Below are 24,709 nucleotides of genomic sequence, written 5' to 3'. Positions count from 1 at the left end.
CTCTTCATATCTAAAACTAGAGATAATAACCTCTTGGTCTTTTTATGAGGATTAAATAAAATAATGCACACCAAATAACCTTTAAAATACCATTGGGTGAAACCTCTGCAGGAATCCCCTTGACACTGTTACTCATGGGCTACTTTTTTTTTTAGCCCATCTGGGAATACATAACAGTTAAAATATGCCAATAAAGCACATTGTTAAAAATTGCAGGTAGAATACACACTCAACACAAAATCCTTGATACAGCTAAAAAAGAAACTAAGAGACTGAGAATTCGGGCTAGAGACTTTTGTCTGTCATTTCATATTTTAATATAGTGGAAAATTTTTATTTTTATCTTTTACTCTCTACACGCAATGCTTATTGAAAATGTTGAACAGGAAACTATCTAGAGGTGTCTGTTGAACCTCAATGAGAGGTTCAGGGGCAAGCATAGGATGCAGCTTCCCAGACACTTAAGTGCCTGAAATAGAAACAAGAAAACCATAATAGTTACAAGTTGAGCTGTCTGCTCCATCACTGTATTTGTCACAAGGGAGCCAGTTCATTTTTGGTGACCTCCTTCGTAAGAGTACTGTCCTTCCCTCGGTGACATATTGGCTCCCCAGAGTTTTACAAGCAGTGAAATATCCAGAGTTCATCACATAACTTTCATTCGCAAAAGAATCATTCTGTGTTATTGACAACATCAGCAGGTTAATTAAGAATTCTACCCATGAAGATGTTAAGAAAGGTGACATATTTTCAATATCAACTGTCATTAGTCAAGCCAAAAGCATAACAGACATTTGTTCAATAATACTCGGATATGTCGCAGTTGGTGCAAGACACGGTATCTACTCTAAACATAAAATCTAGCATTGGAAAATATCCTTTCTAGACCACTGTTATCGTTCTTAGATGCAACTGTATTTCGCAGGTGAAAAACACTTTGGTGAGCTAGTCAATGGATGTTGCATTGGATCAGGAAGAAAAACATTTTCATTTGATTGTAGTTTTAAAAACGATGAAAAATATAAAATGTAGTCAGTACACTGTAGTGGAAGGCACTCAATACTGAAAAGTTGGATGCTCAGCTTCAAGTCTTGATCCTGCCACTAATAACGTTAAGATATTAAAATAACAGGCTCTCAGTTTGTTGGGAGTCTGGGGAGTCAGGATAAGTTTTTCAATGTTTTGGGCAAGTGAACAAATTTTGAAAGCAGACAGAAATTGTTCTAATTCTTGGCTATGGCAATCACCTGCTGGTGTTGCTTAGCTACTTGGAGTTTTATTTTCCTCTTTTGGAAATTGAGGATCATAAGAGCACCTACTTGAGTGAGTTTTTCTGAGAACCACAGGAAAAGCATTGATCGTGGTGGGCAGCGCATAGCAAGAAATTGAGAAGAAAGTTTCCAATTCTTCTCTCTCTTCTCCATACTATTCCTTCTTTCCTACAGCTTCTCTGACCAAAGTCTGTGAGTTTTGCATTCACGTATAGAGTTATTACTTTGTTTTAGATTTAGCAAGACAAAGGTAGTCATATACTTCTATATCCCTTTACAGTTTATTCTTTATTATGAAATATCAATCAAGTACTTATAAGGAAAACAAAACGTGCCTTATAAGGGATAATAAGTTATAGTCAATAGACTAACGAGCCCAGATAAAATAGAAGAGTTAAAAATGGTTTCACTGAAATTATGAGTTAGAAACAATCACTTGCCCATTTAGGAGAATGAAGTGAAAAGAGCTATTTTTGCCTGGATAGTTCAGAGCCAGCATCTTGATGTTGGCATATGAAACTTGGAAGTTGTGTAGATTGCAGAGATGGTATAAAGGGCATTGTACACAATGAAAAGTATAGCAGAGACACTGCGTTTGGAAATAGCTAGATATGCACAGGGATATGCAAATACTCAGTTTTGGCTGTAGTATGGAGTACAAGAAAAGGAAGAGTGGGAGGTAAGCCTGGAAAAACAGCTTGGCACGAGCTTTTGGAGAGCCTTCAATGGATTAGAGTTGGAAATGTTTTCAGTTAGCACTGGGGAATCATGGAAGGTTTTCCAGTGGGGGGTGGGAAAGTGCATGATCAGAATTTCACTTTAGGATTATTAGTCTGGCACTATCGAGTTATATAAATTGGAGCAAGAAGAGACTAGAGGCTAGGAAAGATTTTAAAGTCGTATCTGGCAGTCAGGGTAGACAATAATGAATCCATATCCTTGAGCAGTGGAATTAACAACGGAGAGGAGGTTAAAAGAAATGTCAGACATTTATTACAATTCCCTAAGCACTCTAAATGCCTTGATTATCCCCCAAAAGCTGTGTTGTTTCATATCTTCAGGCTCTTTTATTTTTCTATTTCCTCTTCCTGGAATGTCTTTTTTCAATTCTTCTGGGGAAATCCTACTCAGGATTTCAGGAAGAGTAGATATCCAGTGCGAAGGCCTAGAGGTGGACTTTGCAGACTATGTTTGAAGGGAAAGGGTCCAGTTAGTTTGGGATAGTGAGTGAAGGTGGAAGGGTTTTGATATGCTATCAGAGAAGTGGGCCAGGCCTTGCAGGGTTTAGTAGAGAATTCAGACTGTTCTCCTAAGGGTAAATGAAAGTCATTGGAAGGTTTAAGTAACCAAGTAACGTGATTATGTCTTTAGTCATAAGGAGGCTGTGTTGAGGGTCAACATTAGAAGGAAAGAGTAAAATCAGGGGGATTATTCAAAAGATAATTGCTGTAGTCCAGACGAGACATAATCATGTGGCGTGGGCTTGAGGGAGGCAGCAGGAATGGAGAGAAATAGAAAATTTGGAGAAAGATTTTGCAAGTTGAATTTGAGGAATGATAGAGAGGGAAGAATCAAGGAGTTTTGCTTAAACAAATTGAGTGGATAATGGTTACCAAGAAGGAGGAGACTGCTGATGAGAGAGATTTGAATGACACTCGAGGATTATTTTGAAGGTTGAATAATTTTGAGATTTATCTTAGAAATCTAAGTGGTGATGTCAAGTTGATAGCTAGAGATATAAGACAGGGGCTTAAGGAAGCAATAGAGACTAGAGATATAAATTTGATAGTTATTGGTTTATAAATGCATTTATGGCCAGGGGACTAGCTAAGATTAACAAAGTCAACAATACAAATAGGGAAGAGAAGGTAGCTCCTTGACCAAAACTTTGCATAAAACCAAATATTTAGAGGTTTAATAGAAGAAGAGGAGGAAATAGTCTGAGATGGAGCTGATACTGAGGGAGAAAAAGCAATTAAATTTGGCAATGTAGAGGTTATTGGTTGACCTTGATGACAATTTCTTCTTTGGAGTTGTGAGAAGAAAAGACCATTTAGCCTGAGTTGAACATTTGAATTTAAGGTCAGCAAAAGTATGACACAGGAGAAAACACAATTATATACTACAGTGTCCCTATTCAAACCATATGTAGTCTTCGCTGTGGCGCTTGACTATGTTACAATGAAATTAATTTTGGTGGAAAAACGAAGACTATAAGAAGTTACTAAAAAGTGTGTGATGAGAAAAAGGAGGTAGTAAATGAATATAAACTAGTTTTTAGAGAAACTTGATGATGAAAGGAGAGGTTTCTAGTTTGAGAGACCAGCAGAATAAAGGAAAAGTACTAAGAAGCTTGTGAAAAATTCAGCATGCTTGCATATAAAGTTACAGGAACTCGGATATCCTATGGTCAGACACCATCCCTTCTGGCCTGATCAGCTATAAAAACTTCTTGACTGGTCTCCCTGCATTCATTCTTGCTACTCCCCAATCAGTTCTTAAAGTGTAGCCATAATTATCTTCAAAGTGTTCAAATCTCATAATGTTATTTATCTTATTACCCTTACAAAAGGATTACGTCCAAAGACAGTAACATGGCTGATGGGGCCTTGCTAATCTTTTAGATTTTTTAGATGTTAGTATCTCCATCTTCTCCTTGATAGTAATTTTCCTGAGCCGTGACTTAGTTATGACTTTCACCTTTATGTGTCTCAAAATGTTATGTATTTCTCCATTTCTCTTATATTGATCACTGCATATTTTTTTCCTCTTTAATTACTCATCCTCACAAACAGGTGGTAAGTTGTATCAGGAGCAGGACCATATCTATCTTATGTAGGCAGCTAGGAGAGAACCAGGTACCTAGGGACCTCAATAAAATATTTGTTCAATTAATAATTGAATGAGTGAATCCTGTGTATAAGGATGAGTTTATGACATAACAAGGAGGAGAGTAAAAGTCAAGGCAAAGTTGGGATAATGTAATATCCAGGGAAGAAGGAGAATAAAGTGGGCAAAGATGAATAAATATTCAGAGGACAAAAATAAAATTCTCTTATCTAGAGGTTAATTCTCCCCTGCTCCAACCAAATGGTGAACTCCTATTAACTCCTTAAAACCCAAACTGAGAAGCTTTTCACTCCTCATCCCCACCTAGATGCAGGTAATCATTTTCACTATCTCTTTTTTTTCTTAGATTATTTTTTTGAGGTCATAATGGTTTGTAACATTGTATAATTTCAGGTGCACATTATTGTTTATCAGTTTCTGTATTGACTGCTTCATGCTGGCCACCAATAATCTAATTTTCATCTGTCACCATACATATGTGCCCGTTTACCCCTTTTGCCCACCCCCCAACCCCCTTCCCCTCTAGTAACCACTAATCTGTTCTCTTTATCCATGTTTGTTAATCTTCCACAAATGAGTGAAATCACGCAGTGTCTTTCTCTGTCTGGCTTATTTTGTTTAACATCATACCCTCAGAGTCCATCCATGTTGTTGCAAATGGGATGATTTTGTCTTTTTTTATGGTAGAGTAGTATTCCATTATGGTATATATACACCACATCTTCTTTATCCCCTCACCAGTTGAAGGGCTTCCAAGTCTTGACTATCGTGAAGAATGGTGCAGTGAATATAGGGTGCATAAAAATCTCTTTGAATTGTTGATTTCAAGTTCTTTGGATAAGTACCCAGTAGTGGGATAGCTGGACCATATGGTATTTCTATTTTTAATTTTTTGAGAAATCTCCATACTGTTTTCAATAGTGACTGCACTAGTTTGCATTCCCACCAGCAGACTATGAAGATTCCCTCTTTTCTACATCCTCTCCAACATTTACTTTTTTGTCCTGTTGATTATAGACATTCTGACTGGTGAAAGGTGATATCTCATTGTAGTTTTGCTATGCATTTCCCAAATAATTAGTGATTCTGAATATCTTTTCATGTGCCTGTTGGACATCAGTTTATCTTCTGTGGAAAAATATCTGTTCAGACCCTCTGCCCATTTTTTGATTGGGTTGTTTGTTTTTTTGTTGTTGAGTTGTATAAGTTCTTTGTACACTTTGGAAATTAACCCTTTGTCGGATATATGCCTTGCAAATAATTTCTCCAAGTTGGTGCCTTTTATTTTCATTTCATTTGTGGTCCTCTGTCTTCCAGAAACTTTTTCGTCTGCTGTAGTCCCATTTGTTTATTTCTTCTTTTGTTTCCCTTGCCTGAGTAGACATGGTATTTGAAAGATGCTGCTAAGTCAATGTCAAAGAGTGTACTGCCTATAATTTTCTTCTAGGAGTTTTATGGTTTCAGCTCTTACATTCAAGTCTTCAATCCATTTTGAGTTAATTTTTATGTGTGGTGTAAGATAGTGGTGTACTTTCATTCTTTTGCATGTGGCTGTCTAGTTTTCCCAACACCACTTATTGAAGAGACTTTCCTTTCTCCATTGCATGTTCTTGGCTCCTTTGTCAAAGATTAGCTGTCTGTGGACATGTGGTTTTGTTTCTGGACTTTCAATTCTGTTCCATTGGTCTGTGGTCTGTTTTTGTGCCAGTAGCATGCTGTTTTGATTTCTATAGCCTTGTAGTATATTTCAAAGTGAGGGATTGTGATGCCTCCAGCTTTGTTCTTTTTCCTCAAGATTGTTTTGGCTATTCAGAGTCTTTTATTGTTCCATACAAATTTTAGGATTCTTTGTCATATTTCCATGAAGAATGTCATTGGGATTCCGATTTGATTGCATTGAATCTATAAATTGATTTAGGTAATATGGACATTTTAACTATGTTTATTCTTCCAATCCATGAGCGTGGAATATCTTTCCATTTCCTTATGTCTTCTTCAATTTCTTTCAATAACGTCTTATATTTTTCAGTGTATAAGTCTTTCACCTTTTTGGTGAAATTTATTCCTATTTCATTCTTTTTGTTGCAGTTGTAAATGGGACTGTATTCTTGACTTCTCGTTCTGCTAGTTTACTATTAGTGTATAGAGATACAACTGAATTTTGTACGTTGATTTTGTACCCGGCAACTTTGCTGTAGTTGTTGATTATTTCTAATAGTTTTCTGGTGGATTCTTTAGGGTTTTCTATACATAGAATCATGTCGTCTGAAAACAGCAAGTGTTTCACTTCTTCCTTTCTAATTTGGATACCTTTTATTTATTTTTCTTGTCTAATTTCTCTGGTCAAAACCTCCAGTACTATGTTGAATAAGAGTGGTGAGAGTGGGCATCCTTGTCTTGTTCCTGTTCTCAGAGGGATGGCTTTCAGTTTTTCCCTGTTGAGTATGAAGTTGGTTGTGGGTTTGTCATATATGGCCTTTATCATGTTGAGGTACTTTCCTTCTATACTCATTTTATTGAAAGTTTTTTTTTTAAATCATAAATGCATGTTAAATCTTGTCAGATGCTTTCTTTGCATCTATTGAGATGATCATGTGATTTTCATTCCTCATTTTGTTAATGTGGTATATCGTGTTGATTGATTTGTGGATGTTGAACCATCCCTGCATCCCTGGTATAAATCTCACTTGATCATGGTGTATGATCCTTTTAATGTATTGATGTATTCAGTTTGCCAATATTTTGTTGAGGATTTTTGCATCTATGTTCATCAGTGATATTGGCCCGTAATTTTCCTTCTTTGTGTAGTCCTTGTCTGGCTTTAGGATCAGGGTGATGTTTGCCTCATAAAATGTCTTAGGAAGTGTTCTGTCTTCTTCGATATTTTGGAATAGTTTTAGAAGGATAGGTATTAAATCCTCTTTGAATGTTTGGTAGAATTCTCCAGAGAAGCCATTTGGTGCTAGACTATTTTGGGGGAGGTTTTTGATTACTGTTTCAATCTCATTATTTGAGATTGATCTATTCAGGTTGTCTATCTCTTCTTGATTCAGTCTTGGGAGGTTGTATGAGTCTAAGAATTTATCCATTTCTTGTAGGTTATCAAACTTGTGGGCATATAGTTGTTCATAATATTCTCTTATAATCCTTTGTATTTCTGTGGTATCCATTGTAATTTATACTCTTTCATTTCTAATTTTATTTATCTGAGGCTTCTCTCTTTTTTTCTTAGTGAATCTGGCTAAGGGTTTCTCAATTTTATTTTCTCGAAGAACCAGATGTTAGTCTCATTGATTCTTTCTACTGTTTTTTCAGACTCTATTGCATTTACTTCTTCTCTGATTTTTATTACTTCCCTCCTTCTGCTGACTTTGGGCTTTGTTCTTTTTCTAATTGTTAGGTGTAGTTTAAGATTACTTATTTGAGATTTTTCTTGTTTGTTAAGGTGGGCCTGGATTGCTATGAATTTCCCTCTTAGAACCACTTTTGCTGCATTCCATAAGAGTTGTTATGTTGTACTTCGTTTTCATTTGTCTTCAGGTATTTTTTAATTTCTCCTTTGATTTCTTCATTGATCCAGTTGTTGTTCAGTAGCATATTGTTTAGTCTCCCCATATTTCTTACTTTTCCTAGATTTTTCCTGGTAGTTGATTTCTAGTTTCATAGCATTGTTGTTGAAAAAGACGTGCTGTATGATTTCAATCTTCTTAAATTTATTGAGGCTTGCCTTGTTTTCCAAGATATGTTCTATCTTTGGGAATATTCCATGTATATTTGAGAAGAATACATATTCTGCTGGTTTTGGATGGAATGATCTATATATATCTATTAAGCCCATCTGTTCAAGTGTTTCATTTAAATCCATTATTTCCTTGTTGACTTTCTGTCTGGATCATCTAACCATTGATATAAGTAGCATGTTGAGGTCCCCTACTATTATTGTTTTGCTGTTAATTTCTCCCTTTAGGTCTGTTATTGGTTACTTTATATAGCTTGGTGCTCCTGTTTAGGTTCATACATATTCATAAGTGTTATGTCCTCATCATGCAAAGTCCCTTTCATTATTATATACTGCCCCTCTCTCTCTCATTGCCTTTTTTATCTTGAAGTCTCCTATGTCTGATATAAATATGGCAATACCTGCTTTCTTTTGCTTGCCATTATCTTGGAGTATCATCTTCTATTCCTTCACTCTGAGCCTATGTTTCTCTTTAGAGCTGAGGTGTGTTCCCTGGAGGCAGCATATTGTTGGGTCTTGTTTTTTAATCCATCCAGCTACTCTGCGTCTTTTGATTTGAGAATTCAGTCCACTTACATTTAGAGTAATTATTGATATATTGACATGATAGCTTAATTCTACCATTTTATCATTCATTTTCCAGGTGTTTTGTGTTTCCATTGTTTCTGTTGCCTTGTATTTCTGACAGCCATTTCAGTTTGGTGGTTTTCTGTGGTGGTTTTCTCAGTGTTCTCTTTTTTCATGAATTGTCACTTTTGTCTGATTTTTTGTTTAGTAGTTACTGTGAGCTTTGTATAAGAGGTCTCATAGATGAGATAGTCCATTTTCTGATAGCTTCTTCTCTCCATTATCTTAAGCAGGTTTCACCCCTCTCCTTTTCCACTTCTGAGTTATTGTTTTCACAAATTATTCTGCTTTGTGTTGTGAGTTTGTGACTAAATTGAAGTGTTTTTAGTTACTTTGATGCTTTCCTTGCCTTTATCTTTCATGTTATAATTGTTTGCTAAAGTGTTCTGATAGACAGCCTCAGTTCTCTGATTTTGTCTGTCTATTTATCTCCTTGCTCAAAGCTTTGTAGACCTTTGCCTTTTTGTTTCAGGTATGAGGGCTTCCTTCACCATTCTTGTAGGGGAGGTCTAATGGCGATGAAATCCCTTAGTTTTTGTTTATCTTGGAAAGCTTTTATTTCCCCATCATACCTGAAGGATAGTTTTGCTGGATAGAGTATTTTTGCCTCAATGGTTTTGTCTTTCAGTATTTTGAATGTACCATTCCATTCTCTGCTAGCCTTTAAGGTTTCTGCTGAGAAATCCGCTGAAAGCCTGTAGGGGTTCCTTTGTAAATTATTTTCTTCTGTCTTGCTTCCCTTAATAAGTTTTCTTTGAGGTTGACTTTTGCCAGTTTTACTATTATATGCCTTGGAGATGGTCTTTTTGCATTGATGTAATTAGGAGTTCTATTGGCTTTTGGTAAGTCTGGTTCTTTCCCCAGGTTTGGTAAGTCCTCAGCTATAATTTGTTTGATCAAGCTTTCTGTTCCCTTCTCCCTCTCTTGTCCCTCCGGAATACCTATAATCCTTACATTGCTTTTCCTAACTGAGTCAAATATTTCTCAAAGAATTCCTTCATTTTTTTTAAATCATAGTTCTCTCCCCTCCTCCATCTGAAGCATTTCTATATTCCTATCCTTAAATCACTGATTCTGTCCTCCATAATGTCAGCTCTATTTTTTTAAGGATTCAGATTATTTTTTACCTCCTTAACTGTGTTCTTCATATCCACAATTTCCTTTTTTTTCCCTATGGTTTCAGTCCTTTGGTGAAATATTCCTTCTGCTCATTAATTTTATTCCTGAGTTCATTGAATTATCTGTCTTAGTTTTCCTGTAACTCATTGAGTTTCTTTATGTCAGCCATTTTGAATTCTCTGTCATGTAGATTGTAAATTTCTGTGACTTCAGGGTTGGTTTCTAGAGACTTATCATTTTCCTTCTGTTCTGAAATGTTACTGATGTTTTTCGTGGTGTGTGATGAACTAATCCTTTGCGGATGCATGTGTGGTAGTATCAGGTCACAGATTCCACTTGCTAATACTGGGACTAAGCAGGAGCTGTGTTTTTGATCCTATGTTGTTTGCAGGAAGTTGTGTGCATATTGTGGTACCCCCACAGGACAGAATAGCATTCGTGCATGCATGCTGCCTCCTCTTACAGTCCTCCTGTAGCACGTTCCCTCTAGTGGGGTTGTGGTGGCATGAGGGGTGCTCCCACAGGCCAGGAAAGTGTTTGCATGCACATAGGGCTTCCACCACCAATTCTTACAGTCACGCTGAGGTGCATTCCATCTGGCAGGGCAGTATTGGCATGGGGGATGCTCCCACAAGCTTGGAAACTGTTCACACATGTGCACATGTGCAAGGCTGCACCACCTCTTCTTACAGTCATTCTGAGGCGTGTTCCCACTAGCGGGGCTGTGGCGACACTGAGTGTGCTCTCATGGGCCAGGATAGCATTCACCTGCAGTCTGGGCTGTCCCTGCTTCCTCTCAGAGTAGCACAGGCTGCTGGGAGAAGACCCACGACCTGGCTCCTTGCTGCCACAGAGGGGTATGGAAGTGCTCACCTATCTCCACTGCTTCCTAGGGACCCAGTCCATCCACCTTCACATGTATAGCTGCGTGGGTCTCTTAGGCATCCTGTTGCGCTATGTGTGTATCCTCCATTGATCAATGAATGTCTGTTCAGTTGTACTTCAGAGGGAAACAGACAAAGGGAGCAGTTCAGTCAGCCATGTAGCTGATGTCACTCCTCACTATATCTTTATATAGTTTAAAAAAATTGTATTGATGAATTTATTGCATTGTATTATAATTTATTTATCAATTACTTATGAACACCTCATGGAAAATACTATAATTTATTCATCTCTGTATCTCTAATGTCTCACAGACCTTGCTAATAGTGAGAATTCAATTACATGTGGATTGAGCAGCTGAACTATTCTTGTTAAGAAGAAAGAAAAAACATATGTCAAAAATGGGAGAGCAGGGCAAAGGCAGAGTACTCAAAGAGAATAGAAGCAGTTTCTAACCATTGTTCCTTGGAGTATGCTAAGTAATCCACTAGAGATTAATAAGAGAATTGAGGAGCAACAGCGAATGAATTTGGGGTTGCATATTATGACTGTGCAGTAGAATAAATTGGTCTAGTTTTTCTCACTAACACTTTATTGAACACATACAATTCATGACATTAATTTAGCTACCAAAGATGAAAAGATGAATAATACAGTTTCCGTTGTTTAGAAATTCACCAGCACTTTCACAATGCCAACCAATAAACACAGCAGCTGTAGGAGAAAGAATAGGGAGCAGAGTTTCACAAATATGTGTTTTATTAAGATAAATTAGAATTGCTTAGGATGAAGGAGTCCCTGCTGCTAAGCAACTACGATTCGAAAGATTGGCCATGACATTGGGCTTGGTAAGGAGGCATGGAGGTGAGATAGAAAATGGTATACTAGATGAGGAGAAAAGACGGACAGAGAGGAGATACTGACTAGGTCAAGAAGCAGGAAAATGGCCCGAGAGATTATGGATCAAGAGGAAATTTTACAACAGACTTTTAAATTATCAGGCTTCATGTTCAACTGTGGTTAAAAAAAAAAGTTGTTATAAACACTGCAGGGTCTCCAATATGTTATCTTATTGAGGAAATCAGGGATGGTCCAAAAAAAAGGTCTTTGAGGAAAGCTTTTGAGCAGTCATTATATGTGACAATAATGGAAACAAAATAGAATATGTTCACAGATTTCTGCTTGGATGTGAAATGACAAGTGCAGATGGACACAAAAATAGCTGTTCTGCAGCTTTGAATCTAAACTTACTGTTCAGTTATTTTGAAAGTGTTTAGATCAAGTATACCATTTTCAAAAATCTACTGAGCAGTGGCAGGGATATATTATAGAGCCAGAAAATGGTTTCAGAAACAATCAGGATATTATTACCAGAGTCAAAGAGTTTTGGAGACGGTTTTGGAAAAGTGTAAGCTTTCATTATGTTTCCTATCTGAAGTATATATACAATTTTTGTTAAGTGGATGAGGAAAATATATGAGCAATTCATGGTATCAAACTTCCATTGACTACAACTTAAAAAGAGGTAAATAGGTGAGTAACAATTTAGCTGGCAAATATGTGGAATATTTACCTGCTAAAGTATCTAACTATAAAATGTTAATACAAAAATGAATGTATCAGAAGGGCACATTGATATCCTCGCTCTTCTGGGCTTTGCTTTTCTCTGTAACTTCCAGTACAGTCAGCATGACAAGATTGAAAGCATTTTGAACATGAATGTAATGTTGTAAACGGTGACTTAGTGGTCACTTGAAGTTTTAAAAATCTTTCTGTTGGAAAAAAATAAAGAAGAAAGGAAGGATTGAACCATATCTGTTAGACGTAGCCAAGATAACTCCACACAACAGTCATGAGTGTTCTGAATGAAGAGGTGGGAAGGTGGGGCATAATTTTAGGCCAGGAGCTTAAATTTCTATTTTCAATAAGGTATAGAAAAGTTTATTCCAACATTGATATTCAAGAAGTACAATTTTAAGAGACTGTCATGGCAGGCAGGGAGTGATGATAAATCTCCCAGATTTTAGCTTGGACAGGCTTCCATAGACCTATAACAGAGCAGACCGCATTAGTGTCATGGAATCGAAGCATTGGATCTGGCCTCCAGTTAAAGGATAGGCAGGAAGTAGGCAGCTAAGTAGAGGTCAGCTTCTCATAAGAGAAGTGAAGGGGGAACTAGGAAGAAAGAAATTCATTGAATCAAGCTAAACACACACAGCATATGTTAGATAGAAAATTTACAAGATGATGTTCATGTAGATACTTGGTGAGTCGTATCCATGAGGCAAATAAAACATGATGGTAAAGGAAATATAGGATTTTATATTCTAATTAGTAATAGAGGGAGGGTGAGAAGGAAATGGAATTAACACACATGAAATCATGAATCTACCATGTGACAATCATTGTGAGGGGATCTTGCTTTATATTATTTTTTTAATACCCACAACTCTAGAAGGAAGAAAACCACAATTTTCACTTATAAAAAGAAAAAAGCGAGGTACAGAGAATTTATTTTGTCCAAAGTCATATAGCTGATATGAAGAAAACTCTAGTTTTAAATCTAGATCTGTTGACTCCAGATTTATTCATGTTCCACACTACAACAATCTTCTGTCATGTTCTTTCACCATGCCTGGCTTTTCTTGGCTTAGAGCATCTGTGGAACTGAATCTAAAAACTGCAAGTTCTAATTGCTGATGTCCAGGCAGGGCCAAGGATGTCAGTTTTAACACAGGGACAGTTTTAAACACAATTTAGTCTCTACTCACTTCAAGCCATCACTTTATTCCTAACCCTTCATCCCTGTAAAGTAGGATAATAAATACTTTAAATAAATAAATCTCATTGATGATTGCCTTAAAATGATTAAATTTATAAAATGTTATTGGCAATTATTCAATACTTCAGTTAATAAACACAAGCATTCTAAGATGAGATTTCCCATATCATCTCAATACACACTAATATTTTAGCATATAGGTAGATGCTTTTTTTTCATGGCATAAACAAACAGCTATTCATGAATTTAGAATGAAGAACAAGATATTAGAGAACAGGGAAAAGTCTGAAAAGGAAAAATAGGACATAGGCATAGGAATGAGTGTAATCTTATGAGCTGCCTGGAAATCAGTGGGGAAGACAAAGCCAGATGTTTGAACAGTGAACCATTTCAAACAGAAGGGTGAAAAGGGGAACCCACCGTGGTGTGACATTGTGATATAATAAGAAATAAATATTTTGGTCTTCATCTCTGGCTCCTGGCCAGACTTCCTAAAACGCATGTAATTTCCTCAGTGATAAGAGCATCTTTTGATATTTGATTTCTCTTCCCATCCTGAAACAGCTGGGGAACAAAAAAGGTGAAGGCAGTGTCTTTTGTTATTCACAACAAGCCCCTTTCAACCACCCTTGAGTTTACACCAATAAGGTGACTTTTGCAAAGTCCCTAAGGATGCCCGGCTGCCACCCAGGGGAACCAACCACGTGATTAGAATGTTGGAACTTTCAGTCCCACTCCCCTACCTCCTGGGAGAGGAGAGGGGCTGGAGGTTGAGTTCATCACTAATGGCCAATGATTTAATCAATCATGCCCTCGTAATGAAGCTTCCGTAAAAAACTCAAATCCAAAGGGTTCAGAGAGCTTCTGGGTGGCTGAACAGCTTAAGGAGCTGTGAGGGCAGCATGCCTAGAGAGGGCTTGGAAGCTTGGTGCTCTAAACATCACAGTTTGCCCTGTGCATTCTTCCATTTGGCTGTTCTTGAGTAGTATCCTTTTATATTAGACTAGTAATCTGGGAAGTAAACTGTTTTCCTGAGTTCTGTAAGAACAGCTTACAGCTGTTCTAGCAAATTACCAAACCTATGGAGGAAGTCACAGGAACCCCTGATATATATAGCCAACTGGTCAGAAGTACAGGTGACCAGCTTGGACTCGCAATTGGTATCTGAAGTGAGGGAAGAGTCTTGTGGGACTGAGCCCCTAACCTATGTGTTCTGTGCTAACTCCAGGTAGTTAGTGTCTGCAACAATTGCTGTGTGGAAAATCCACACACGTGGTGTTAGAAGTGTTTGTGAGTAGAGGAGAAACAGAGGAGTGTTTTCCTTTAGCAGACATGTAGGTTTTTCCAAAAGTGTAACTTAGTGAGCAATTATGGTGAAATAGCAGGAGGGGAAAGTATGGGAATACTAAAGAAACTGGAGTTTAAGTGATTGATACAGAACAGTTGAGAAAGAAAAGGACTCCAGAAAGGGGGCGAAACACTGGTCTTAGTAAAACTGAAAAGAAGGCATAATAATCATCTTGAGAGTGTAGAATGGTGGAAAGTTAGGAGGTTGAGGAAAAGAGAAGTGCTATTGTTTAAAATAAACCAATGAAAACAATTTATGTAAAAACAAACATGAAAGTGGTGTTAAAATGGGTTTCCAAAAGGGAATAGAAGTCCATGCTTCAAAAAGTTTAAATTAAGCTGTTGAGGAGGGAAACCTGAACCCAAAGACTGAATTTCAGGGAAATTTCCAGGAACTAGGAAATCTGAGAGATTACAGGCCTCTGAACTGCTGTGGGGTGATCACGCAATGTCTCTCACAACCAACCTCATCATGTGCTTTTAGGGCTGGGTGTGTTTCTATGTGTGTTGTCGTCTGTGTGTCTGTGAAGGTGGAAGAGAGGATATCCAAAGAAGACCAGAGTTAGAAAGGAAGGGGAAATGGTGACTAAACTCATTATATATTTTTATTTGCATTCTTTTTTGCCTAGTCCTATTATATTCTTACAAAGTTAACAAACTTACTGTTACAAAGTTAAAAAGCTTACTTTTAATGCTAGTAGTCCTCTTTTATAAGGGATATTGTAGGTAGGTTAAAACAATAGAATTCTGAGTGCAGCACAAAACAAATTTATTAAGCACCCACTATTTCAAGTGCCAACATCTATAAAAAACATCTTTACAAAACACCAGTTCAAGGGAGAATCCTATGTCTGCGGTCCCTATTACTGTGCTTTTATACCAGGTAGCATGAAAAAATCTTGTAGCCATTTCTTGAACTCAGAGTAAAAATTAACTAAATATTTGAGATTATTTTAATATTTCAAATTTTAGAGGGTTTGCATTTTTATGGGAATTATATCTCTAATTCTCAAATTTTGGAGTCAAACAGTCCTGAGTTTTTAGCTCAGTCATTTACTATATATTTTACTGTAAAGCTTTGTTTTCTTTGTCCATTTATACCTATGAATTCTGATAGAGCATTTTATAAGTTTAGACTCTTAATGTAGCATGTATTAGAAGATCAACCCGGCTTAAAAATATAAGGGAATCTATTGATTTATGTAACAGGAAATTTCAGAAGGCCAACTTTAGAATTTGGCTGATTCAGTGGTCCAATAATGTCACTGAGGACTGGTTTAATTACATTTCTTTGTCTTTCATGGTATCAAAAGATGGTCATCAACAGTTTTCAGACCAATCCCATGATTTCTAGCCCAGATGCAGAGACAGAATATGACTGAGAGGGCATACCTTTTCATTAACCATTGATCAAAAATCTCAAATTTTAATGGACCAACGAGAGTGAAGGTCAATCCCAAACTATAAAGCTACTACATAATGCTGGAGGTAACATTCTCCAAAGGAAAATCTAGGCATTGTTAGGAATAGGAAAAAAGCAAGAAATGCTGAATATCGGCATCAACAAATTTTCACTTCCCCTAACCACGTCAAAAGCTTATTCTGAGGACTCCATCTGTCTTGTTCAATTTTACAACAACACCTAATACAGAGATTGGCACATAATATATGTTCAGTAAAAATTGGGTGAATGAAAAAGTTTTTTGTTGGAATTAAATGAATAAAATCCGTAATATATAGGCCATAAACTCCGAAAATATTAATTTCTTTTGATTTTACATATAAATACATTGGGTTTTAGAAATATTAAGCAGTTTTCCCAGTTAAATAATACATTTCAGTAGCAATACTGAGACTAATACCCAAGTTTGTTCATTGAAAAATAGTGATTCCCAACACTTAAACTAGGATAGCTCCTTTGCAATGTGAAAAATAATAATTATATCTATCACATGATGAGATGTAGTTTTTAACATCTTTGAGAATATACAAAACAAAAAGTAACTGTTTTCATTAATACTTTTTAAGAGAATGTGTATGTCTCATAACCGTAGCAGAATTTACAGGTTGTTCTTAATTGTTCCTGCATTAAAGTCATGCTCTTTAACGTGTGTATGTGTGTGTATTTATGCATGTATGTATATAAGTAAACAGATACATACATAGATATGAATTATTTGAAACTATGTCCTTTAGTATCACACAAGTTTGTAACCTCCGATTTACAAATTTGAAATATGTGTGCTTGCGTGTGCCTGGGTGTGTGAAAGGAATATTAATTAACCAAAAATGAAGATAGGAATTCTCAGATTTTATAATGTAATTACATTATAATCAAAGGATTGGACATTACTGTCCAAAATTATTATCATTTTATGTACTTGAGAATTTGTACTTGTGCCTATAATATCTTGATATCTATATAAAACCGGATATATATATATATATATATATATATGAACACATGTAAAGTTTCACAATTTCTGATTTATAAATATATATAGAAGTACATTTACACTGTCAAATATTTATAGGAAAAGAAAAATCAAAATTTTTTTTATTATTTTGACTGAACTACAGCAAAGATTGAAGCAGACTGAAATATTTACTTGTCTCACAAACAGAACTAGAACTATCCACTTTCACTGGGGTATTTACTGTAACTTAGATAATCTTAAATAGTCCTTGCATTTCTCCTTACATCTTCCTGAGTAGCATATATCCTACAGCCATGGTCTCATATGATGCTCAATGTATCAGTGACTGATACTTACAACATGTTGTAAAATTTTTGTGAGAAGATTGTCCTTTGCTATTGTCACCACCATATTTGGTGTGGATTTAATAGTTAGAATCCCTGAGAAAATTCATTTTCAGGGTTGAAATAAATGATTGGTGCCAACCTAATCAATCAAGTGAATGGATTGTTCCATTGTTCTCAACCAATTGTGATTTTGTCCCCCAGGAACTATTTGGCAATATCTGGAGATGTCTTTGGTCATTGCAATTGGGGTGTGTTACTGTAATCTATCAGGCAGAGGCCTGAGAGGCTTCCAAACAGCCTGTAATGTACTGGAGAGCCCCCCACAACAGAGAATGATCAGGTTCGAAACATCAGTAGTGTGAAGATTAAGAAATCCTGGTTCATTACATTACTCTACTTTAAAACTCTGAAGTGACTACTTAATTCTCCAGTGGAAATAATAATAAAAGTAACTAACATCACTCTTACATGGATTTAGAATTCATTAGGAAGAAAATGAGGCAGCATATTCAGAGAAGAAAAAATACCTAAAAATTTTATAACTATGTATCTATACATACACACACATTTAGCAGCGTAATTTGAAAAAGAAGCACATTTTATTGCAATGGTGTATACTTTTGATTGAAATGATTATCCAGTGATTATATTCAATCAATTTGAAGGGCAGAGTCAAAAATTCTGAGATGTCTGTTGGAAGTTAGAACTTTGCAAATTTTGTGGACTTTGATCAGAGGGAATTGCTGTAGAAAGGCATTTTTGTGAAGATATAGTTGTCTTTTAAATTACTAAAAATCATTGAAGAGGTAACTGCAAATCGGCTCTTCTATCAAGTGCCAGTTGCAGAACCTTTTTCAGATATAAACACAGATAACATAAAGAATAATAATATATCTCAGGGGGTATTATAAGTCTATAATTCCTTCGAGGGTTCATGTAATGCCATAAATTGTAGGAGCAAACTCAGGCAGTTTAGTCATAGGAACCCTGAGATGAAATTACAGCTTTTATAATCCCCTGAGAGGATATTCTTTTGGTGTAATGGAAATTGTAGTCATTTAGAAATACTCTGCTCCCTTGGCCCCAGAAAAGTACAATGGTCATTTGAAGATTGAAAAACACTAAGCAGGTGTCTGAAAAGTGAGTTGAACTGATCATAAGAATAATGGAAAAATTATATTGAAGTCATTATGGTATCTACTAAGTATAGTATGGTACTCTTCCTAAAATAGGAGTTACAAGAGACACCTACATAATTGCAGCTATAAGACGAGATTTTACAGGTGTAAATGTAAGGATACTAAAATACATATTGCTAAAGCTTAGCCAGCTTTGCATTAAATATATAAAAGAACTTTATAGCCACATGAGAAGACATATTCTTTATATTAAATGTCAGTAGCTAAATAAGCAAATGTACCAGATTAAAAAGAATAAACTTAAATATCACGAGTTGTTTGAAACAGCATAAAGTTCACAAAATATCATAATTGTAGACATATTTAAATTTTGAGCTCTAAGAACCCCAAGGTGTATTGTTCTATTTCAAAACTCTTGAATTTGGCATGAATTGCGTAATGCACATATTCCTAGAACCAAGTTTCCCTTGAGAGTAATCCAGTGTGAAGTTAAGTTTGGTAAACATCTCAAGTATATAATTAATGAATATAAGCAGATAATAAATTAATAAGTTTATTTCAAGCAGATAAGTATGAGCTGTTGTGTGTAATATCATAACTGTCAATTATTCATAATCCTAACAGGGGATTTTAGAAAAAAAGTTTTATTGTATATTTATACAACCTAAGCCAATGTTTATAGAACACTTTTATAGTTTTCCTAATTTAAAATAAAGGAAAAAATAAGTTGCTATTAGAAGCTCCTGTCTGAGAGAGGTCAAAATCTTGAGATTCTGAATTCATTTTAGTCAGTTTCTTCATTTTCCTTAGGAAGAAATCTAACCATAAAGTTCATTAAAAGATACATTGTCTAAATAGATCAATGTACAGGCCTGTTGAACATCACGTTGCTTTAAATCTGCAATTGTGAGCGTTTGCCTTAAGGCGAAAACTATACAATAAATGAAGTTAAAGCAATTTAACCACGAACATTACTTTTTAAAAGTTGCATAATATAATTATAAAATATAATATAAGCTTTCTTTCTTCAGCAAATAAAGTAAATATATATGAAGATAATGGCCAGTGGTCAAAATAAAGAGGTTCCAGAATGTTAGGGTTACCCATGGGGAATAAAACTCACTACTATTTGGTTCAAATTTTGTCAGGGCTTATCTTTTCATAGAGGCAACTGAATTGGCTCTGAAAGCAAATTGAATTGCTTTGCCTAATGACATTTGAAGGGTTTTATCGTCTAATAACAAGTATCTAGATTATTGTTACCTATTTGTTTTATTTACCGTTACAGTCTAAATTGTCGTTAATTAATAAGACATTGACCTGTAATTCATGATATGACTTTTAAACATAATCAATATCATCAACATCAATAATAATAAAAGGTCAGGCATTTAGATCTTGCATAAAATACAACATATTATTTTCTTGCAGCATTGAGGAGATCGCGTCAATAGTAAAGATACACAAAAATGCATAAACATAAAGCCATTGTTTCAAATGACTGAATTTTCCCCTTAGAATGTCAATGAATTTGACTGAACGTTCCAAATTTCTCTTTGCTCAGGTGAAGTTGACAAATGGAAAGTAACCTAAATTGGTTGCCTCTAGATTTTTTTCATTTTAGAAAAATATAAAAATACAAATTTTCAGAATTTCATGGGTTGCCAACTTTTTTCAAATACACAAAAATTGAATGTCTATTGTTTGAAATCATTTCATAGAATAAAAAGATATTTTAACTTCTAAAGTGTAAAAGTAATAAATAAGATAAAATCTCATAACAGAGACTGAGCCTTTGAACTGAATACGTAGGATTTTAGGAGAAAATCTCATTGCTAAATGAGGTAATATTAGGTTCAACTATGTATAAAAGACACCAACTCGCTGTGACACACACAATAGTGGTTTAATATGATGGGAATCCATTTTTGTGCACGTAAAAGAGGTCTGGAGATACATAGTCTGGGTTTGGTGTGGAGACCCATTTTCATTACTTACCCTGGTTTCATTACGTTGCTGCTCTCTCACTGGAGAATTACCTGAGACTGCAAAAATGGCTACTTGAACACCAAGCATCGCATTTGCATTTCACGTTACAGAAAGATTAGGAGGAGGGTGGAAGTCTCATCTAGTACTTTCACCATGACATCATTAGCTAGAATGTGGTCACATGGCCACATCAAGCAGTGAAAGAGACTAAGGAATATAATCGTCTTGATGGGTAGAGTAATGCCCAAGTAAAAACTGGGACTCCATTTCTAGGGAATAAAGAGAAATTGATGTGGAGAGTTGCTTTCTTCCATTTTGGAGCTGATACAAACTTATTGTTTTACAATACTGGACCAAGAGGTTTCAGAAACTCTGACCTAAAGATGATCCAATGAGCCTAATTTAATCTCAAGAAGTATTGCATAGTGGGAACAATGTTGGAGTAGAAATAAGGAGACCCAAGCACTTTGAACCTTTTACCTAAAATTTTCTAGGTCTCATATTCCTTAACTACAACATGAGATCCAGATTTCATTCAACCAATTGTTTATTCAACAAGTGCGTGAGTGCTTATTGTATGCTATCTACTTCCCAATGATTCTATATTGCAAGCATCTATATTTATGCCCCAAAAGCAGAGGCTAAATATTGCATAAGAGATAGAGAATCTGTAGGTTCATAATCAATTCTTTATTAGTCAGAAATTAAACAAAACATTCAGTTTAATGTAACTCCAGGAAAAATGTGCCAGAACTTAGCACAGCCCTTATACTCTTAAATGAGAAACGAGACACCTGTTAGAAGGGCATAATTGCTCCCAATTACCTGTGAGTGAATGAATAGATCAGAGCTGTTTTTCCCACTTCAAAGCTGAGTTGGGCTCATTTTGAGAAAGGAATCAGGTTCACTTTATTTTTATTTAAATTCAAATTGCTTTGTGGTTCTTAGGGCAAATGTCATCACCTCTGTAGGTTTTCTATGTTGGATTGTAAACACAGGCTGTATAAATTTCCCCTAAGGAGCATCACTTTTTAAAAAGCACGTTGGAAGCCTTTTGGCTTAAGAACCAAAACTGAAGAAGAAAACGTGAAGCTCAGTATTAACATAAACCCTTTGATCATAAGAGACGTTGATCATTTGGAATAAAACCAATAGAGCACAACATTTTGCGGTGTTGTTTTCCTTTGACTAAATGATGTTGTTTTAAATAATTTCATTTTGTGAAGTAATATTATAGTGCTTTCAGATTTAATTTCATTTACGTACTTAACAATCATCCAGCATAATGCACTGAATTACTATTAATTTTCTGATTAATATTATCTTAAGTTGCTCCATATTTAGGGAAGCAATAATATAATTGCTCTTGTTCTGTGCTAGATATTATTTAGCTCTTAAAAGAATGCATAATACTATGAGTTTTTAAATAATTATTTAATATTTATTTACCCAGATTCTTCAAACATGTAAAATGATTCAAAGCATTAACTTTTGAGACACTACACAGTGGTATTGAATAAATAACCACTCTATGATATTGTTAGTAATTCCATAGTTGTATTTTTTATATAATAATTTATAAACTAGAATACCTGGGATTCATTTCATATGTTTATTTTATTTTATATAGTTTCTTAAGTATTTTAGAGGTGTTTGAAAGTAAGAATTAAAAGACTTTATGGATGTGTATCTAACTTTTTATCCCAAATTTATGTGAGATAAAGTCTTGCAAAGGATGTAGCGCAATTTTAATAATTCTTTCTAAAGTAAATAAGGTTTTGTGACTGTCGTTGTTTGTCTGCTTGTCCTTCTCTAAATCCCTGCGATTGCAAACCTGTAGTAAAACAACTGGGAACCAATCCTAGGTAAGGTTCTAACTAAGAGAGATTGCACCAACAACATCACCTCCACACCCCCCGATTTTTGTGCATCTATGAGTGAATGCAGAATCTCTGAGATGAGCGTCTGACAACATGCGTGATTTTCTAGATATATTCTATTAGTTTCCTAGGACTGCTGTAAGCTGTATCAGAGTACCACAAACTGGGCACTTCAAACAACAGAAATTTATTCTCTCATGGTCCTGGAGGCTAGAAGTCCGGAATCAGAGTGTCGGTAGGGCCACACTGCCTCCAAAGCCTCTAGGAGAGGATCCTTCTGTGCTTCCTCTTGTTTCTGGTAGCCCCAGGCCTCCTCAGCTGTGGCAGTGTAACTCCTATCTCTGCTTCCATTTTTGCATGGCCATCTTCCCTCTGCGTCTGTGTCTTCACATGGCATTCTCTTCTTTGTCTTTGTCTAAATTTCCCTCTTCTTATAAGGACACTAGTCATGTTGGACTAGGGCCACCCTAATGACTTCATCTTAACTTGATTACGTCTGCAAAGACCCTATTTTCAAAAAGGGTCACATTCACAGTACAAGGGATTAGAACTTTAATATATCTTTTGCGGGGGACACAATTCAACCCAAAAAACATATTTAAGCATAAAGTACTTTTCTTCCAAAGACTATACTGATACCTATATGTCATGAATTGCACTTTCAAAAGTGCTGGACTGGCTGGATAAGTGCTTTTTAAAGTGAGGTCCACAGGTTGGTGCCTGTTTTTGAAATGTTTTACCCATCCAGAATGAGATAAATTCAGAAATTGAGAGTAAGCATTTCATTAACTTTTATAAAAATCTATCAAAGTAATTTAATTGAACCCTTCCTATTAGCACATAATTACCATGACAGTCTAGTCTGCTCACATCAGGTTAAGAAACGATGCTATCCTGTTAGTTAGTTACATGGTGGCCCTCTAGTAGCTTATAGCAGAAAGCACTGAACAAACTAAACAAGTGAGTAAACATTCTCTACACAAAAGGCTTTTGAGGGACATTTGCATATTGATCAAGACTGTTTTGCAGGATTCACTTCCAGGTTCCCTAACCTCCCTGGAAGCGAAAATATGAGCTCTCCTCTCCTGTCTGCATAAAAAGAGAAAAAAACCTGTGGAGGTGGATTTGTGGTCTAGACTCAGATTAGGCTTTGAAAATCTTAATTCTTAATAATATTATGAGACGGATATAGTAGTAATAATAACAATATATAACAGTTTTCGTCCATGAGACATTCCTCTATTCTAATGATAAAACCATCTCTTTTGCTTGAGGAGGTTTTGTTATGGCCAACCAAGGAAACTTGACTAAAATAATACTTTCCATATGTCACCTCATTCTTAAAATCTGCAATAAGCTACCATTGCTTACAGCAAGGTTTCTCAACTTCAGCATTATTGACACTTTGGGCTGGCTAATTGCTGTGGGGCTCTCCCGGCTATTGTAGGATGTTTAGCAGCACCCCTAGCTTCTAGCTTCCAGGTGCTAGAAGCACCCTGAATTGTGACAACCAAAAGCCTCCAGACATTTCCAAACCTCCCACTCCTTGGAGAGGAAGCAAAGTTGCCCCTGGTTGAGAGCCCCTGGCCTACAGGATAAGCCTAATGCCAACTAACAGCAGCCACCGGAGATCGGAGAGTCCATATAGATCTCCCTCTGGCATTATTTCTTCAATTTATTATGCAGCAAAGTTAAACGTTCCTTACTGGACTCATTAAAAGCCATGGAAGTCACCAGTACTGCCAGTTGCAGGCCATACATCCATCTAGTTGTGCTGGCTACCTTCTCTCTAGACACTTTTCTAGACCCTTCAAAACGATGAGGCCCCAGACCCTCCTTGAGACTTCTTAAGCTTTGATTTCCAAATTCTTTACTCAATTCTCCATGTTCCTCTCCTTTTGATTTTCTATCTTGTTCATAAGCAGGCTGAGAAACCTTCCATTTAATCATCCTTCTCATAGAGACCCACAGGCACATGGACAAGTGGTAGTTGTAATAGTGTACATTGAATCTGTACTCCATACTCTCCGAGGCTATTCCCAGGCTCTAGGTCTCTGACAGGCACAGCTGTATAACTTTGTGATGGGGTATTTGCATCTTTCCCTAACCAGACTATCTTACTCACCTTTGGCTCTGTCAAGACAGCCTCAAAGATCGTAGATTAATCTCTTTGGGTGGAGCAGTTTCTGAAATTCTTTGGCTTAAATCATAGAACATATGCGTTGAAATTTAAGGTTTCTGGTGAACTATAAGATGTGAAAATAGAGCCATTCGGGGGCACAGTCATCTTTCTTGGACTCAGCAGACTTCACACTGA

The sequence above is a fragment of the Equus asinus genome, chromosome 16 (assembly GCF_041296235.1).
Source record: "Equus asinus isolate D_3611 breed Donkey chromosome 16, EquAss-T2T_v2, whole genome shotgun sequence".
Lineage (NCBI taxonomy): Eukaryota > Metazoa > Chordata > Mammalia > Perissodactyla > Equidae > Equus > Equus asinus.
Note: the sequence above shows the minus strand (reverse complement) of the source record.